Raw genomic sequence first — 5,967 nt, 5'->3', positions numbered from 1 at the left:
TGTGTTTGCACATTTTTAAGTGGTTATATGGAAATTCAGGACCTTTTCTAGTGAGTATGCGGCGTATAGCTGCGTATCACGTAGACTACACCACTGGTTAGAACGTGTCGTGATGCTGGGGAAACGTTCTCTGCTGGATCACAGCTTCTACGTAAATGAGTCTGTGTTCCAGTGAATGTGGACAAGAACTGAGTGTTACTGTGTGTTCTAACAGCATGTTCTGCTCTTTGTGGTTCTCCTGCAGATGTTCCATCTTGTCCAACGCCACGGTGAAGTGTGACACTGGAGTCTACCAGTCTCTGCAGGCCTGGAAGGACCACAAGCTGCACATCGACCACGAGGTTAGAACACGTTCTCACAGCACGTCGTCACCTCCAGGAAGGTTCCTGAGTGAACTGAGAAGGAACATTTAGAGAATGTTGGAGAATGTTGTCAGGAACACGTATCACTTTCCATGACAACAACGGAAGAATGTTCTCAACACAGTATGGACTGAAGAACGTTAGTTGATGAACAGTCCAACAACACCAACACCAAAAATGTTTTTAGAACATCTTTAGTTTTCTGATTTTTAAGAAGAACATTGTGGGAACCCAAGTGTTCCACTGAAGACTTTCCTAGAAGCTTCCCAGAACATTTGTAGTTTTTTACTTTTAAGAAGAACATTGTGGGAACTCAAATGTTCCACTGAAAACTTTGTCAGAACCTTACTAGAACATTTTTAGAACATTTGTGGTTTTCTGACTTTTCAGAAGAACGTTGTGGGAACTCAACTGTTCCTCTGAAAACTTCTCTAGAACTTTCCCAGAACATTATTAGAACATTTGAAGATATCTGACTGTTAAGGAGAACATTGGGAGTGTTCTATCAGCTAATATTAAGCATTAAACATCATGAGGTTTTCTCTTTTTACCAGATCGAGACTCTGCAGACGAAGATCAAGAACCTGCGGGAGGTCCGAGGTCACCTGAAGAAGGCCCGCCCCCTGGAGTGTGACTGTAATAAATACCTGTAAGTCCACCAGGTGAGAACACGGCTCAGGTAACAGAATGTCCTCACCTGACGGGATCTTTGTGTTGTTCAGGTACAAATCGAAGCTGAAGAACAAGCTGAGGTTGAGAGGAGGAGGAGGAGGAGGCCTTCATCCCTTCAGGTGAGCATCCGACCAACCAGCGGACTCAGAGCTGGTGACATCACTCTTACATCACGCTGACAGTTCACCTGTGTGTCAGCAGGAAGGGTGGGGTACGAGACAAGAAGGCGTGGCTTCTGAAGGAGCAGAAGAGGAGGAAGAAGATGAGGAAGATGATCAAGAGGATCCGAAACAATGACACGTGTTCGATGCCGGGACTCACCTGCTTCACGCATGACAACCAGCACTGGCACACGCCTCCCTACTGGACACGTATGACACCAACACACCTGGAACCTGGACACACATGTAGTCTGAATAGTTCCACCTGCTGGGTTCATTTCTGATCTGAGTTCTGCTGGAAACACTTTGACTCAGATGATGTTCCTCTGGACTCTATACCTACTGTCAGGCATGGAGGTGGCGGTATCATTATACTATCAATGTAACGGGCTCAAGTCTGAGGCAGAAAGACGACATTTCCAAGTCTTTCTGACTTGGTTCTTCAGGTTCTTGATGGGTCTAAGTCAGGACTTTGGGGAGACCAGTCTAGAACCTTCATTCTAGAACCTTCATTCCAGCCTGATGGAACCATTTCTTTACCACGTCTGATGTGTGTTTGGGCTCATTGTCTGGTTGAAACATCCAACTGTGTCCAAAATCAACCTTCTGTGGATGGTTTTAGGTTCTCCTGAAGAACGTGGAGGTGATCCTCCTTCTTCATTATTCCATTTATTTTGTGGAAAGCTCCAGTTGCATGATACTGCCACCACCATGCTTGATGGTAGGTTTGGTGTTCGTGGGGTTAAAGAAGACCTGCCCAAGACCATCTGAAACCAGTCCTTAACCAGTCCTTAAAAGGTCTAAAACCAGGACCAAAATCAAACCAAAACCAGTCAGAAAACAGTCTGGAACCAGTCCTAAAAACGTCTAATACCAGCACAAAATCTGGACTAAAACCAAACTTAAACTACTTCTAAAAAAGTCCTAGACCATCTGAAACCAGTCCTCATCCAGGACCAGATTCAGAGTAAAAAAATCTAAACCAACTTTAAATCACATCCAAAACCAGGAGAACCAAGACTGGAACCAAACATCAACCAGTCCCAAGAAAGTCCAGAACCAGTCCAACATCCAGTCTGAAACCAGTTCTTTTAGGGAGCCCCAGAGCATGATACTGCCACTTCCATGCTTAATGGTAGGTTTGGTGTTCTTGGGGTTGAAGGCCTCACCTTCAGTTCTTGTTCCATCTGACCAATAATTCTGGTTCTAGGACTCTCTGGAGACTCAGACTGATGAACTGGTTCTGGATAAAAACTTCAATTTTATGACTTTAAGTAACGGCGACTTGGCACCAATCTGAAACACAACACAACTGCCACTATTTATGATAGTTAGTAGACAGTTTTGTTAGATGTTGTGTGTCTGTGTTTGTCTGTTGTGTTGCAGTGGGTCCATTCTGTGCCTGTACCAGCGCCAACAACAACACCTACTGGTGTCTGAGGACCATCAACGAGACGCACAACTTCCTGTTCTGTGAATTTGCAACCGGGTTCCTCGAGTACTTCGACCTGAACACAGACCCGTACCAGGTACACACCCACACACCCACACACACACCCACACACACACACACACACACACACACACACACACACACACACACACACACACACACACACACACACACACACACCATGCAGCTTTAACTCAGAGTGTTTGTTGCAGCTGATCAACGGCGTCAGCTCTCTGGACCGGACGGTTCTGAACCAGCTCCATGTCCAGCTGATGGAGCTCCGAGGCTGTAGAGGACACAAGCAGTGTAACCCCCGCACACGCTCAGTAGAGCCCGGTACGACAACTACACAACACTACTACACAACTACACAACACTACTACACAATTACACAGCACTACTACACAGCACAACTACCCAATACTACTACACAACTACACAATAGTACTACACAACACAGCAGTCTGTCTGTTGTGTATTTTAACTTCTGGACATCACTGAAGATCAAAAATCCTCCAAACAACTTTTTATTTGTTTGTTTGTTTGTTTACAGCAGACATTCAGCCGTTTGTTTACAGGTGAACCAACATGGCCACTTCCTGCTGTAGAATAAATGTATCAGTAACATGATTAGTGACATAATCAGTGACATCACTGCTGACCTTTGCCGACTAACCAATCAGATTGTGTCTCCAGCAGGTGGGCGGGCTCACGGCAGCTTTGATGACTACAGGTATGAATGAACCGTTTCCTGCTGTGATGCTGCATGACGGCGCTGCTAGGGGTGGGGCTTAAGTCTCTGTGTGTGTGTGTGTGTGTGTGTAACATGGTGTGTGTTTGTTGCATCAGGCTGTTTGAGAGAAGGAAGTGGCCGAGAGTCAAGAAACCTTCGTCTCGAACCCTGTGAGTCTTCCTCCTCCTCCTGCTGCTACTGCCTGAACGCCTCACCTGTCTAACGCCTCACCTGTCTAACGCCTCACCTGTCTAAAGCCTCACCTGTCTAACGCCTCACCTGTCTAACGCCTCACCTGTCTAACGCCTCACCTGTCTAACGCCTCACCTGTCTGTCCAACATGGAGTAGATTCATTAGTCCTTCTTCATCAGAAATTATGAAGCTTCCTGTTCTCTTGTCTTCAGTTTCAGATAGACACAAAACAACCACAAAGAGACACAACACTGCTGTAAAAAGACACAACACTCCTGTAAAGAGACTCAAACCTCACACAAAGAGACACAAAATGACCGCAAAGATACACAAAGAGTCCATTGCTGCCTTATAAATTGTGTTTTTTGCATATTTTGTGTTTGTTTGTTTCTGCTACATGAGTCTCATCTCACTTTTAGCACTGAACACAAACACACAACTGTTGTGTGTCTGTCTCACCTGCTGTGTGTCTGTCTCACCTGTTGTGTGTCTGTCTCACCTGTTGTGTGTCTGTCTCACCTGTTGTGTGTCTGTCTCTCCTGTTGTTTGTCTGTCTCACCTGCTGTGTGTCTGTCTCACCTGCTGTGTGTCTGTCTCACCTGTTGTGTGTCTGTCTCTCCTGTTGTGTGTCTGTCTCTCCTGTTGTGTGTCTGTCTCACCTGCTGTGTGTCTGTCTCTCCTGTTGTGTGTCTGTCTCTCCTGTTGTGTGTCTGTCTCACCTGTTGTGTGTCTGTCTCTCCTGTTGTGTGTCTGTCTCACCTGCTGTGTGTCTGTCTCTCCTGTTGTGTGTCTGTCTCACCTGTTGTGTGTCTGTCTCTCCTGTTGTGTGTCTGTCTCTCCTGCTGTGTGTCTGTCTCTCCTGCTGTGTGTCTGTCTCTCCTGTTGTGTGTCTGTCTCTCCTGTTGTGTGTCTGTCTCACCTGTTGTGTGTCTGTCTCTCCTGCTGTGTGTCTGTCTCTCCTGTTGTGTGTCTGTCTCACCTGTTGTGTGTCTGTCTCTCCTGCTGTGTGTCTGTCTCTCCTGTTGTGTGTCTGTCTCACCTGCTGTGTGTCTGTCTCACCTGCTGTGTGTCTGTCTCTCCTGTTGTGTGTCTGTCTCACCTGTTGTGTGTCTGTCTCTCCTGCTGTGTGTCTGTCTCTCCTGTTGTGTGTCTGTCTCTCCTGCTGTGTGTCTGTCTCTCCTGCTGTGTGTCTGTCTCTCCTGTTGTGTGTCTGTCTCTCCTGTTGTGTGTCTGTCTCTCCTGCTGTGTGTCTGTCTCTCCTGTTGTGTGTCTGTCTCACCTGCTGTGTGTCTGTCTCACCTGCTGTGTGTCTGTCTCACCTGTTGTGTGTCTGTCTCTCCTGTTGTGTGTCTGTCTCTCCTGTTGTGTGTCTGTCTCACCTGTTGTGTGTCTGTCTCTCTTGTTGTGTGTCTGTCTCTCCTGTTGTGTGTCTGTCTCACCTGCTGTGTGTCTGTCTCACCTGTTGTGTGTCTGTCTCACCTGTTGTGTGTCTCTTCCTGCAGTGGTCCGATCTGGGACGGCTGGAAGGGCTAAGCCTCCTGATTGGTTGAAGCAGGCTCCTGGCCCCGCCCACAGCAGCCTGAAGGAGGGGGAGGGGGTGGTTGTCGAAGCGACGTTGCCGACCGACCTCCACGCCTCCGCCTCGCCAGTCAGCCAATCAGCTTCTGCAACCTCTGTGACATCACCAGGCCCCTCCCACCCCGCTGCTCAGGGAGATGCTGGAATCAAACACACGACCACAGGCTCCTCCCACCGCCGGGGAGGGGCGGGGCTCCGGGGGCGGGGCCACGGGGAGGAGGAGGAGGAGTCAGGGAGGTAGACAGGAAACATGACCATATTTGTCCAGACTTTAGTTTCAGACAGATAACAAACCAAGTTCTAAAGAAACTTCACTGATCTGATGTTTAATCGGTTTCCGTCCCTCGTTTAATCCTTCTGTCGTTATTCTTCTCATCACATTATTTATTGGAAAACTGCAATAATTACAGCAGAAACTTTTCTTTTTTACAGGAACTTTTAATGATCAATAAATATTTCAGAATAAACTGACAGAATTAAACCTGTCAACGTTATCTTATGAACTATAAAGTCTTCACCTTCACAATGTTATTCCTTTTAGAAACAAAAATAAATCTAATAATAAAAACAGGATTTTAAAGCTAACAACTTTTCTGCTGTTACAAGAAAAACATTTCAGATTTTTTACCTTAATATTTTTGTGTTATTTCTGATAAAACACATTCAGTCTCATAACAACATGTCGGTTGTTTTTAGATGAAAATCAAACTGACAGCTGATCAGACCTTCCTCCTCCTCCTCCTCCTCCTCCTCAGGTTTCTTCTTCACCTGTTTCTTTCTAACAGACATTAAAGTTCATGTTCGTACTAAACTGA

The sequence above is a fragment of the Acanthochromis polyacanthus genome, chromosome 6, assembly GCF_021347895.1.
Source record: "Acanthochromis polyacanthus isolate Apoly-LR-REF ecotype Palm Island chromosome 6, KAUST_Apoly_ChrSc, whole genome shotgun sequence".
Taxonomy (NCBI): Eukaryota; Metazoa; Chordata; class Actinopteri; family Pomacentridae; genus Acanthochromis; species Acanthochromis polyacanthus.
The sequence above is the reverse complement of the archived record's forward strand: the minus strand, read 5'-3'. Positions refer to the sequence as shown.